A 14,670-nucleotide genomic window follows, 5' to 3' on the forward strand; every position below is an offset into this window, starting at 1 on the left:
GAGAACCCCTGCAGTACCTCCACAGACCCCGGATTGAGAACCCTGCAGTACCTCCACAGACCCCGGAGATTGAGAACCCTGCAGTACCTCCACAGACCCGGATTGAGAACCCTGCAGTACCTCCACAGACCCCGGTTGAGAACCCTGCAGTACCTCCACAGACCCCGATTGAGAACCACCTCCACAGACCCCAGATTGAGAACCCCTGCAGTACCTCCACAGACCCCGGATTGAGAACCCCTGCAGTACCTCCCCAGACCCCGGATTGAGAACCCCTACAGTACCTCCACAGACCCCGGATTGAGAACCCCTGCAGTACCTCCACAGACCCCAGATTGAGAACCCCTGATTTAGCAGATGCTCTTATCCAGAGTGATTTACAGTAAGTGCATTCATCTTAAGATATCAAGGTGAGACAACCACATATCACAGTCAGATATACAGGATACCAACATTCCATTCCTGATAAACGATGGATGTATAGTGTTTCATCTTAAGATAGCTATTATTTTTTATGAACTCGATAAATTCTTTATAAATGGTCATCTTACCTCTTTGCTTTGGTGTCATGTCCCCCAGAGAGATGCATTTTAGAGGCAGGGCCCCCTCCTCTCTCCCCCAGAGAGACTCATTTTAGAGGCAGCGCCCTCCTCCTCTCTCTCCCCAGAGAGACTCATTTTAGAGCACTGACCCCTAAACAGAGATTCAACATGTTGGTTGTGGTTAATATGGTGACAACTAATTACTGAATGTCAATTGTTCACATTTATCCATTATCTCGTTTGAGAAATAAAACATTTACTAACAGACATATAGAAACAATCAGGTGATTTAATGCAATCACATGAATATGTAGTTGTGGCATTTCATCTCCATGGCAACTGTCTGTAATAATAATAATAAGTCACTGTTTGTTAAGGTAGTTCTAGACAGTACAACAACAACAATAATAATAATAATAAGTCACTGTTTGTTAAGGTAGTTATAGACAGTACAGCAACAATAATAACAATAATAATAAGTCACTGTTTGTTAAGGTAGTTCTAGACAGTACAGCAACAATAATAACAATAATAATAAGTCACTGTTTGTTAAGGTAGTTATAGACAGTACAGCAACAATAATAACAATAATAATAAGTCACTAGTTTAGACAGTACAGCAACAATAATAACAATAATAATAAGTAAGTAGTTATAGACAGTACAGCAACAATAATAACAATAATAATAAGTCACTGTTTGTTAAGGTAGTTCTAGACAGTACAGCAACAATAATAATAATAAGTCACTGTTTGTTAAGGTAGTTCTAGACAGTACAGCAACAATAATAATAATAAGTCACTGTTTGTTAAGGTAGTTCTAGACAGTACAGCAACAACAATAATAATAATAATAATAAGTCACTGTTAAGGTAGTTATAGACAGTACAGCAACAATAATAATAATAATAAGCCACTGTTTGTTAAGGTAGTTCTAGACAGTACAGTAACACAATTATTTGTATTCACTAAAAGTATGATATTTATTGTCTTTCAATCTGTTCTTTTCTAAATGTTTCTGAGAATGTAGACAGAAGGGCTAAAACGGACATGATTGATCTGAGGGGGAAATCTTTGACCCATTCAAAAAAAGTGTTTTTGCATCAAGTAATTGATGTTATATTATGTAAAGTAGACTAGGTTATAATGTATAGTAGTGGGTTGTTAATGATATGTAGATGTTATATTATGTAAAGTAGACTAGGTTATAATGTATAGTAGAGGGTTGTTAGTGATATGTTATATTATGCAAAGTAGACTAGGTTATAATGTATAGTAGTGGGCTGTTAGTGATATGTTATATTATGTAAAGTAGACTAGGTTATAATGTATAGTAGTGGGGTGTTAGTGATATGTTATATTATGCAAAGTAGACTAGGTTATAATGTATAGTAGTGGGTTGTTAATGATATGTAGATGTTATATTATGTAAAGTAGACTAGGTTATAATGTATAGTAGAGGGTTGTTAGTGATATGTTATATTATGCAAAGTAGACTAGGTTATAATGTATAGTAGTGGGTTGTTAATGATATGTAGATGTTATATTATGTAAAGTTGTCAGGACCCGGTTTCGAACCTGGGTCTCCGGAGTGAGAAACAGTCACTTAACCAACTGAGCCACGAATAGACAGCAGAACCCAGAAGATGAGGCAGACACAGCAGTACTTAAGACGGTGTATTTAATAAAGAAAAAATCCTAAAATACAAAAAATGGCAAATCCAAAAGGTGGTAGGAAAAACACAAAAAGACCTCAAAAGAAACTCACCAAAAATAAACAAAAACAAAAAACAGAATACCACAAGAACTTCACCCGAATCGACAAGAGCACACAGAACACTAGGGCAGGGTGCTAACATACAAACACAGAGCACAGAACTGGGAAACAAAGGGTTTAAATACAATCAGGGGAAACGAGACACAGGTGCAAATAATAATGGGGATCAAGGGAAAAACATAGGGACAAAAAGCACAATGGGGACATCTACTGACCAAACCGGAACAACCCTGGCCAAATCCTGACAGAATCCCCCCTAGGAACGGCTCCTGACGTTCCTACCAGCTCTCTCAGGGTGGAGGACCCTGAACTGACGAATGAGGTCAGGGTCCAGGATGTCTTGGCAGGAACCCAGGAGCGCTCCTCAGGACCGTAGCCTTCCCAGTCCACCAGATACTGCCAGGACCGCTGCACCCGGCGGGGAACTGTGGACGGTATAAGCGGCTGGCCTCCAATGACACGAGGCGGAGGGGAGGTCTGTCTGCCGGGACAAGGGGAGAAAAACAACAGGTTTTAACAATGACACATGAAATGTGGGATTAATCTTAAAGGATCTGGGTAAGTGTAGGCGATAAGAAACTGGGTTAACTCTCCTGGCAACCTTGAAGGGACCGATGTATTTTGGGACAGCTTGCGAGACTCCACCCAGAGGTAAGTCTCTTGTGGAAAGCCAGACTCTCTGGCCGGGGCGCAGGGTAGGCCCGGGACGGCGACGTCTGTTGGCTTGTTGTTGATACCTCTGTGAGGAACGCATCAGATTAAGACGGGTCTTCCTCCACATAAGCCGACAGCGTCTGACGAACCTCAAGGCTGAAGGCACTCTGACTTCTGCCTCCTGGTCCGGGAACAATGGAGGAGCATAGCCAAACTGACACTCGTGCGGGGACATACCAGTGGAGGAGGAGCGCAAGGTGTTGTGCGCGTATTCGGCCCAAACAATAAAGGATGACCATGTGGACGGGTTGTCACGAGTCATACATCGGAGGGTGGTTTCCAGCTCTTGATTCATCCTCTCTGTTTGGCCGTTGGACTCGGATGGTACCCTGAAGATAGACTGGCAGAAGCCCCATGAGTTGGCAGAAGGCCTTCCAAAACCTTGAGGCGAACTGGGGACCTCTGTCAGAAACCACATCTTGAGGAATGCCGAAGACTCGGAACACATGATTAATTACCAACTCAGCCGTTTCCTTGGCAGAAGGTAACTTAGTCAGAGGGACGAACCTGGCCGCCTTTGAAAACCTGTCGATTATGACTAGGATAGTAGTATTGCCATGGGATGGAGGAAGTCCAGTAATAAAGTCCAATGAGATATGGGACCAGGGTCTGTGGGGAACAGGTAAAGGGTGAAGGAGTCCTTGAGGGCGGAGGTGAGAAGATTTGCCCTGGCAGCACACGGGGCAGGCATTGACGAAAGTGGCAACGTCTTCTCTTATGGTAGGCCACCAGAACTTACGCTGGATGAACTCCAAGGTGCGACCTACGCCCGGATGACAGGTGAGGCGAGAGGAGTGCCCCCACAGAAGGACCTGAGTCCTCACTGCCTTGGGGACAAACAACCGATTGGCAGGGCCTCCTTTAGGGTCCGGTTCGCTAGCTTGAGCACGTCTCACGGTATCCTCAACTTGCCACGAGATCGGAGCCACAATCTTAGCAGCAGGAAGGACAGGCATGTCCGTGTCATCTCGAATGGCAGGAACGTAGACTCGGGACAGGGCATCCGGTTTGAGATTCTTCGACCCGGGCCGATAGGTGAGGATAAACTGGAATCGATTGAAGAAAAGAGACCATCTAGCTTGTCTAGAGTTCAATCGCTTCGCCTGCTGGATATACTCCAGATTTTTGTGGTCCGTAAGCACTTGAAACGGGTGAGAAGCCCTCGAGCCAGTGTCTCCATTCCTTCAATGCCATCTTAACCGCTAGGAGTTCACGATCCCCACATCGTAGTTCCTCTCAGTCGGGGTAAGCCGGTGTGAGAAGAAAGCGCACGGATGAAGCTTCTTGTCTTCACCCCTCTGAGACAGGACAGCTCCAACACCAACCTCTGATGCGTCTACCTCCACCACAAATGGTTCATCCGTAGTCGGTAGTATCAGGATGGGAGCAGAGAGGACGCGCTGCTTGAGTCCTTGGAAGGCCGTCTCAGCTTCTCTTCCCCACACAAACCTTGCATTGCCACCTTTGGTTAAAGCTGAGAGAGGAGCTGCCACCAAACTGAAGTTCTTGATGAACTTGCGGTAAAAGTTTGTGAAGCCCAGGAAACGCTGAACATCCTTAACGGATTTGGGGTGGGCCAATCCGCTACCGCCCCTACCTTCCTAGGGTCCATTTGGACTCGACCGGGTTCCACTACAAATCCCAGGAATTGTACTCGGGATGAATGGAATTCACATTTTTCCGGCTTAACGTACAGATGGCTGTCCAGGAGGCGTTTGAGTACTTGTCTGACATGCTTAGTGTGTTCTTGAAGGGAGCTCGAAAAGATGAGGATGTCATCCAAGTAAACGAACACAAATATGTTAAGCATATCCCTAAGCACATCGTTTATGAGCGCTTGGAACACCGCTGGGGCGTTGGTCAGTCCGAAGGGCATCACCAAGTATTCATAGTGACCAGTAGGCGTGTTGAAAGCGGTCTTCCACTCTCACCAGGTCTGATCCGCACAAGATGGTATGCATTCCGCAGGTCAAGCTTAGTGAAAACAACTGCTTCCTGGAGCAGCTCAAGGCTGTGGCCATAAGGGGTAGCGGGTAACGGTTACGGACGGTTATGTCATTGAGTCCCCGGTAGTCGATGCAAGGACGTAATCCACCATCTTTCTTGGCCACAAAGAAAAACCCTGCTCCCGCCGGGAGGTTGATGGACGCATGAGGCCTGCTTCCAGAGAGTCCTTGATGTAGGTATCCATAGCAGCTCGTTCGGGTGGAGATAGGGAAAAGATCCGACCCCTGGGGGCAAGTGCCGGAAACAGGTCGATGGGGCAATCGTAAGATCTATGGGGTGGTAGCATGGTGGCCCTCTGTTTGCTAAACACCAGTTTGAGGTCATGGTAACACTCGGGAACTCGGGTCAGGTCGATGGATTCTAAAGACTCGGGAGTAGAACTCGGGGAATTCTGGAAAATACAAGTAGCTTGGCACGTAGGACCCCACTGCTTGATAGTGCCCACAGACCAGTCGATGTGAGGGTTATGGCTGTGAAGCCAGGGGTATCCAAGGACGAGAGGGAACTCGGAACAGGAGATCAAATGAAAGTTCATCAATTCCTGGTGTTGTGAAACTGAAAGTCTCAAGGAGGTAGTGACATGAGTGACAAGTCCAGATCCCAAAGGGCTTCCATCCAATGTAGTAACCCTCATGGGGTCACTTAGAGGTTCAGAGGGAACGCCATTCTCCTTCGCCCAGACACCATCCATGAAGTTACCTGCGGCTCCAGAGTCTACCAAGGCTTGAAGGTGAAGCTTGTGGTTGTCCCAGGAGAGGGTGACTGGAATGAGCAGACGGGAGTTGGACGGATGGGAGGAGGTTGTTTCCCGTTACAGTTCCCCCGGTCTGTACGGGACAGAGCGTTTCCCTGGAGCCCGGGACACGTGGAACGGAAATGGCCCGGTTTGCCGCAATATAGACAGCGTCGCTCCCTCATCCGGCGGTCTCTCTCAGCCTGGGAGATGCGTCCAATCTGCATGGGTTCCGGTGGAGCCAGCGATGATAAAGGTGGGGACTCGGAGCTGGGACTGATAGGGGCTAGAGGTCTACGGTTGAGTTCTCTCTCTCTCAGACGCTGGTCAATGCGTGAGGCCAACTTGATCAGGGACTCGAGATTGTCCGGTGGTTCCCGAGTGGCCAGTTCATCTTGGATAGTGTCGGAAAGGCCTTTCAGAAAGCACACCGTGAGCGCCTCGTTGTTCCAGCCACTCGCTGCTGCCACCGTGCGGAACTGGATGGCATAGTCCGTCACGCTGCGCCAACCTTGATGGAGAGTCAGGAGCTGTTTGGCTGAGTCAGAACCACTCCTTGGACCTTGAAACACTCGTTTGAATTCCTCAGCAAAGGCAGAGTAGCTGGCACAGCAGGAACTATGGGCATCCCACACAGCAGTAGCCCAGGCCAGGGCTTTTTCCGACAGCAGGGTAATGATATATGCGATCTTAGACCGGTCGGTGGGAAACGACGAGGGTTGCAGCTCAAAGGAGAGAGAACATTGAGTGAGAAAGCCTTTACAAGCACTTGGATCACCTGAGAACCGTTGGGGAGGTGGAAGACGAGGTTCAGCCAGGGGGTTAACTGCCATGGGTACGTGAACCTGAGGTACTGGGACGGAAACTGTTGCCGGGGTAAGTCGATCAGATATTTGCTTAATGGAAGTCAGCATCTCCGACAGAAGATGAGAATGTCTAGCCATTTTGGCCTCTTGCTGAACCAGGGCGGCTTCGTGGCGTTGGACAGTCTCCTGGTGGTGGGACAGCGTGGCAAAAAGGTCCTGGGAACTGGCTGCCTCTGGGTTCATTTTTGGCTCTGTATTTCTGTCAGGACCCGGTTTCGAACCTGGGTCTCCGGAGTGAGAAACAGTCACTTAACCAACTGAGCCACGAATAGACAGCAGAACCCAGAAGATGAGGCAGACACAGCAGTACTTAAGACGGTGTATTTAATAAAGAAAAAATCCTAAAATACAAAAAAATGGCAAATCCAAAAGGTGGTAGGAAAAACACAAAAAGACCTCAAAAGAAACTCACCAAAAATAAACAAAAAACAGAATACCACAAGAACTTCACCCGGAAAGCGACAAGAGCACACAGAACACTAGGGCAGGGTGCTAACATACAAACACAGAGCACAGAACTGAGGGAAACAAAGGGTTTAAATACAATCAGGGGAAACGAGACACAGGTGCAAATAATAATGGGGATCAAGGGAAAAACATAGGGACAAAAAGCACAATGGGGACATCTACTGACCAAAACCGGAACAACCCTGGCCAAATCCTGACAAAAGTAGACTAGGTTATAATGTATAGTAGTGGGTTGTTAGTGATATGTAGATGTTATATTATGTAAAGTAGACTAGGTTATAATGTATAGTAGTGGGTTGTTAGTGATATGTTATATTATGTAAAGTAGGCTAGGTTATAATGTATAGTAGTGGGTTGTTAGTGATATGTTATATTATGTAAAGTAGACTAGGTTATCATGTATAGTAGTGGGTTGTTAGTGATATCTTATATTATGTAAAGTAGACTAGGTTATAATGTATAGTAGTGGGTTGTTAGTGATATGTTATATTATGTAAAGTAGACTAGGTTATCATGTATAGTAGTGGGTTGTTAGTGATATGTAGATGTTATATTATGTAAAGTAGACTAGGTTATCATGTATAGTAGTGGGTTGTTAGTGATATGTGGATCTTATATTATGTAAAGTAGACTAGGTTATAATGTATAGTAGTGGGTTGTTAGTGATATGTAGATGTTATATTATGTAAAGTAGGCTAGGTTATAATGTATAGTAGTGGGTTGTTAGTGATGTGTAGATGTTATATTATGTAAAGTAGACTAGGTTATAATGTATAGTAGTGGGCTGTTAGTGATATGTTATATTATGTAAAGTAGACTAGGTTATCATGTATAGTAGTGGGTTGTTAGTGATATCTTATATTATGTAAAGTAGGCTAGGTTATAATGTATAGTAGTGGGTTGTTAGTGATATGCAGATCAAGGTCTATACCTCGGCTATAGCCTACATATCATAGATGACCAGCCTAAACCTGTTCAGATCAGTTCACATAATGTTATAGTCCTACCAGTAGCAGGACAGAGAATGTACTGTATATAACCTACATATCATAGATGACCAGCCTAAACCTGTTCAGATCAGTTCACATAATGTTATAGTCCTACCAGTAACAGGACAGAGCATCTACACTATATAGTCAAAAGTATGTGGACAACCCTTCAAATTAGTGGATTTGGCTATTTCAGCCACACCCGTTGCTGACAGGTGTATAAAATCAAGCACACTGCCATGCAATCTCCATAGACAAACAATGGTGGCAACAGTTTGGGGAATGGCATTTTCTGTTTCAGCTTGACAACGTCCCCGTGCACAAAGTGAGGTCAATACAGAAATGGCTTCTCGAGATCGGTGTGGAAGAACTTGACTGGCCTGCACAGTGCCCTGACCTCAACCCCATCAAACACCTTTGGGATGAATTGGAACGCCGACTGCGAGCCAGGCCTAATCACCCAACATCAGTGCCCGACCTCGCTAATGCTCTTGTGGCTGAATGGAAGCAAGTCCCGCAGCAATGTTCCAACAACTAGTGTAAAGTCTTCCCAGAAGAGTGGAGGCTGTTCTTGCAGCAGAGGGGGACCATATTAATGCCTATGATTTTAGAATGAGTCGTTCGACCAGCAGGTGTCTACATACTTTTGGTCATGTTGTATATATAGCCTAATCTAAATCGAGTCAAATGTTATTGGTCACAATAATATTAATAATAACTATATATACAGAAGTATGTGGACACCCCTTCAAATTAGTAGATTCTATTTCAGCCACACCTGTTGCTGACAGGTGTATAAAGTCGGACAGACAGCCATGCAATCTCCATAGACAAACATTGGCAGTAGAATGGCCTTACTGAAGAGCTCAGCGACTTTCAACGTGGCACCGTCATCGGACTTTTCCAACAAAGTCAGTTCTTCAAATTCCTGGTGGAGGAGGAATGATGGTCTGGGGCTGTTGTCCACATACTTTTGGTCATGTAGTGTATATCGCCTAATCTAAATCAAATCAAATAATATAGTGTAATCTAAATCAAGTCAAATGTTATTGGTCACAATGTCAGAGCGGCATAGACTAAGATACAGTAGAATAGTATAGAATACAGTATATACATATGAGATGAGTAATGCATAGACTGAGATACAGTAGAATAGTATAGAATACAGTATATACATATGAGATGAGTAATGCATAGACTAAGATACAGTAGAATAGTATAGAATACAGTATATACATATGAGATGAGTAATGCATAGACTGAGATACAGTAGAATAGTATAGAATACAGTATATACATATGAGATGAGTAATACATAGACTAAGATACAGTAGAATAGTATAGAATACAGTATATACATATGAGATGAGTAATGCATAGACTAAGATACAGTAGAATAGTATAGAATACAGTATATACATATGAGATGAGTAATGCATAGACTAAGATACAGTAGAATAGTATAGAATACAGTATATACATATGAGATGAGTAATGCCAGATATTTGTAGCCGAGGCCAGATTCTTTTCACAACATTTCCAACAGAGACCATCAGGTTGGTCGGCATGATTAGTGATCAGACTGGAGCTCAAACCTACTGTGACTGTTGAATGTCTGACGACGACCTAACTTTATAATAGTTCGTAGCCGACCTTTCAAATCTTTCCTTCAAATCAACACATGTATCTGTCTTCTCATGCAGTGGTGTAAAATACTTTAAAGTACTACTTCAGTTGTTTTGGGGGGGAATCTGTCCTTCACTTTAATATTTATATTTTTAACAACTGTTACTTTTACTTCACTACAATCATAAAGAAAATTATGTATTTTTTACTCCGTACATTTTCCCTGACACCCAAAACTCCTCCTTACATTTTGAATGCTTAGCAGGACAGAAAAATTCACTCACTTATCAAGAGAACAACCCTGGTCATCCCTACTGCCTCTGATCTGGAGGACTCACTAAACAGAGAACAACACTGGTCATCCCTGCTGCCTCTGATCTGGTGGACTCACTAAACAGAGAACATCCATGGTCATCCCTACTGCCTCTGATCTGGAGGACTCACTAAACAGAGAACAACCCTGGTCATCCCTTCTGCCTCTGATCTGGAGGACACACTAAACAGAGAACATCCCTGGTCATCCCTACCGCCTCTGATCTGGAGGACTCACTAAACAGAGAACATCCCTGGTCATCCCTACTGCCTCTGATCTGGAGGACTCACTAAACAGAGAACATCCCTGGTCATCCCAACTGCCTCTGATCTGGAGGACTCACTAAACAGAGAACATCCCTAGTCATCCCTACTGCCTCTGATCTGGAGGACTCACTAAACAGAGAACATCCCTGGTCATCCCTACTGCCTCTGATCTGGAGGACTCACTAAACAGAGAACATCCCTGGTCATCCCTACTGCCTCTGATCTGGAGGACTCACTAAACATAATTGCCTTGTTTTTAAATGGTGTCTGCGTGTTGGAGTGTGACCCTGGCTATTTGTAAATTAAAATATCAAAAACATTGTGCTGTCTGGTTTGCTTAATATAAGGAATTTAAAATGATTAAATACTTTACTTTTGATACTTAATTATATTTCAAAACAAATACTTTGACTTTTACTGAAGCAGTATTTTACTGTGTGACTTTCACCTTTACTGGAGTCATTTTCTATGAAGGAATCTTTACTTTTACTCCAGTTTGAGAATTCAGTACTTTTTCCACCACTGTTCTAACATTCTCAAGACATGTGCTCCACAGTTTCAACAGACATTTTGTAACTGTTTAGGCTGCAAAGTTACTTTCACTTTCAATTTCATATCAGGAAATAAAGTAAGTTATGAAGGTCACTGGGTGAATTAGTTCTGCATTGCCCGGCTCCCCGGGGAGCAGAGTTTAAGCATTTAGACCATTCCATTGGTCCTTAAAATAAATGTCCACTCACCTGTAGCACCGGGCCATGCAAAACAAACCTCCCACTGTCGCAGAGACACAGAGTTCTTATCCCAGACGAGTTTCTTCAAGACATCTCTCTTACATTATTTTTGATAAACATATAATTTACTTGAAACCAAGTTTAGCTGTGTTGTTTTCCTCCAAAATGTTACTGTAGGACTTTAATAATTGTAAGCAGTCCTGCAAACCAAAAAGGTTTTAATTTGAGAATGTTCAAATATTAAACTGTCTTAAAATATTTGATGATTCGTTGAATCAGGTGTGTAAGTGATGGTAAGTACAAAAGGATGGAGAAACCCTGAGATAAACATAAAACCATATAATTGAAAAGCTCCTCCACCATCTTTACCAGATAACATGTCGGCCTACTGATTAGTTTACACTTTGAAAACAGCTGTCTGTCAGCAACTCAGCTCAAGTAGCAGTTCTACTAACTAGTAATATATCATTATAGGTATTAATTATCTTATTCTGTCCATTAGAATATATTATTGTTCAGATATACTTACTTTATTTTTCAATAATCTCCATATAGTGTTTTCTGCTCTGTCGTCTCAAAATGGATCCTGAACAAAAGAACAACTTTACTTTCTGTTTCAGCTCAGCCGCCTCCCCACCCTGATATTAAAGTGGTATATTGGTATCTTCCACTAGATGGCAGTAAACACCTGCTGTAACGAGACTTCACAACTTTGTGTTCTGTTTCAGCTCAGCTGCCTCCCCACCCTGATAATAAAGTGTTATATTGGTATCTTCCACTAGATGGCAGTAAACACATGCTGTAACGAGACTTCACAACGATGTGTTCTGTTTCATACAGGCAGTGTCCCAGAGGAGGAGCGTTGCTCTTGGATCAGCTCCCCCTCTCCATCTAATCTGATTCATTATGATCTAGGATCAGCTCCACCTCTCCATCTAATCTGATTCATTATGATCTAGGATCAGCTCCACCTCACCATCTAATCTGATTCATTGTGATCTAGGATCAGCTCCACCTCACCATCTAATCTGATTCATTATGATCTAGGATCAGGTCCCTTCTCTCCATGTAATCTGATTCATTATGATTGTTTTGTCTCATGTCTCTTTATATTCATGTAGCCTGGGGGCCATGTAATCTGATTCATTATGATTGTTTTGTCTCATGTCTCTTTATATTCATGTAGCCTGGGGCTATGTAATCTGATTCATTATGATTGTTTTGTCTCATGTCTCTTTATATTCATGTAGCCTGGGGCCATGTAATCTGATTCATTATGATTGTTTTGTCTCATGTCTCTTTATATTAATGTAGCCTGGGGGGCCATGTCATCTGATTCATTATGATTGTTTTGTCTCATGTCTCTTTATATTCATGTAGCCTGGTGGCCATGTAATCTGATTCATTATGATTGTTTTGTCTCATGTCTCTTTATATTCATGTAGCCTGGGGCCATGTCATCTGATTCATTATGATTGTTTTGTCTCATGTTTCTTTATATTCATGTAGCCTGGGGAAATGTAGCTGTATTGAAATCACCTTGTTTTATAACCTCTTTGTTTCCCAGTGGTACTTCAGTTGTCCTGACAATGCCCACTTCTTTCACATAGTAATGCTCCAGCATCCACTCAGAGATGATGCATCTAATGCATTTCTCAAATACTGCAGAGTTGTTATGCAAGTCCCTGAGATCGTCCTGTTCAACCACATCTATTAGTTTATTTGTCAGATGAAACCTGATGGGACTGTAGTGTGTCATAATGCATCAACATGGTTCTGAGGTCCTCAACAATGCTATTCTGTACCGTAGCTGGGATGCAGTGTTCTTTCCTGGTTTACTAAATAACAAGACAGATATTGTTTTGGAGACGTTCAATTAGCTGCTCAGTGTTGATCTCTGTGTCTTGAACATATTCAGCCTCTGGCAGACTCTCTACGTCGCTCATGTCATCTTCAATGGGATCAGTCCCAGTCTCATGTCATCTTCAATGGGATCAGTCCCAGTCTCATGTCATCTTCAATGGGATCAGTCCCAGTCTCATGTCATCTTCAATGGGATCAGTCCCTGTCTCATGTCATCTTCAATGGGATCAGTCCCTGTTTCTGGAGCGCTATCCTCCGGTAGGGTTTCTCTCCAACCCTGTTTCTGGAGCGCTACCCTCCGGTAGGGTTTCACTCCAACCCTGTTTCTGGAGCGCCACCCTCCGGTAGGGTTTCACTCCAACCCTGTTTCTGGAGCGCTACCCTCCGGTAGGGTTTCTCTCCAACCCTGTTTCTGGAGCGCCACCCTCCGGTAGGTTTCACTCCAACCCTGTTTCTGGAGCGCCACCCTCCGGTAGGGTTTCTCTCCAACCCTGTTTCTGGAGCGCCACCTCCGGTAGGGTTTCACTCCAACCCTGTTTCTGGAGCCACCCTCCGGTAGGGTTTCACTCCAACCCTGTTTCTGGAGCGCCACCCTCCGGTAGGGTTTCACTCCAACCCTGTTTCTGAGCGCCACCCTCCGGTAGGGTTTCACTCAACCCTGTTTCTGGAGCGCCACCCTCCGGTAGGGTTTCACTCCAACCCCAGTTGTAAATAGCATGATTTTATCTTATAAATCAACTTATGGATAGCGCTCCAGAAACAGGGTTGGAGTGAACCCTCACCGGAGGGTAGCGCTCAGAAACAGGGTTGGAGTGAAACCCTACCGGAGGGTAGCGCTCAGAAAGAGGGTTGGAGAGACCTGTAATGAAAGACTATTCAATAGAATACATATGTCGATACAAACGTTGATGTAATAAATTATGACGTCATTTACATAGTTTGCTGCGCTCCTCACCGAAAAAAATACATCACTGCTTATCATGCCGACCGACCTGATGGCCTCCGTTGAAAATGTTGAAAAAATATCAGGCCGAGGCTACATTCTCTGTCCTGCTACTGGTATCTTATAAATCAACTCATTATTTTAATCAGGTGATTAGTTTTGAATAATAATGAAAACCTACAGGATGGTATCTCTCTTTTAGAAGATGGATAAAATCCATCCTCCATTTTTTTTTTTTACTATTCATCTTCAGCTAACCGTCCTAAAATCTTATTAGAAATGAATATTTTTTGTAACAATAACGTTACCATTTACCAGGTCATTAAATATAATTTATTTAGAATTGATCAGAATATTTTCTTCGTGTGTTCTCAAAGTGAAAGTGCTCCCTCGCGCTCCCCAGCACTACACACATGATGATCAGTGATCATAGATCAAACCTAATCTTAACTATTAAATGTCTGATGACGACCTAACTTTATAATAGTTTGTATGTTGCCTCTAGACTTACCAGAATCTGCTCCTCTTTCCTTCAAATCAATACTTTTACCAGACTTCTAATGTTGCCGAGAAATGTGCGCCACAGTTTCAACATCCATTTTGTAAGTGTATTCGCCTGCAAACTTACTTTCAACTTCATGAGGAAATTACATAACCAGAATTCCTAAACCCAGACGCAACATCCCGAGTCGACCGGGACCACTGGGAAGAAGACTGTAGGAAGTCAACCGATGCCGTGATTTGGGGTTTGAGAAGTCAGAAATGAAAAATGGTTCCTTAGTCGTAGATTTTCTCGAAATCTAAAGCCAAAACCTAGATTGGAGCCAATGTATT

At 43.4% G+C, this 14,670-nt stretch overlaps 1 long non-coding RNA gene across 2 annotated transcripts; it reads right to left on the reverse strand.

Annotated features, from left to right (window-relative positions):
- Nucleotides 1-616: 616 nt before the first annotated feature.
- Nucleotides 617-14,439, reverse strand: LOC135529581 (uncharacterized). 2 transcript variants are annotated; one of them, XR_010453730.1, is made up of 4 exons: nt 14,348-14,439; nt 11,560-11,616; nt 11,040-11,230; nt 617-693 (listed from the first exon to the last, which is right to left on the reverse strand). It is a non-coding gene; the product is annotated as an uncharacterized LOC135529581 (long non-coding RNA). The 2 variants fall into 2 exon arrangements; XR_010453729.1 differs by lacking the exon at nt 14,348-14,439 and having other exon boundaries at nt 11,560-11,651.
- Nucleotides 14,440-14,670: the final 231 nt, after the last annotated feature.

This window comes from Oncorhynchus masou, unplaced genomic scaffold (assembly GCF_036934945.1).
Source record: "Oncorhynchus masou masou isolate Uvic2021 unplaced genomic scaffold, UVic_Omas_1.1 unplaced_scaffold_1188, whole genome shotgun sequence".
In the NCBI taxonomy this organism is placed as follows: Eukaryota; Metazoa; Chordata; class Actinopteri; order Salmoniformes; family Salmonidae; genus Oncorhynchus; species Oncorhynchus masou.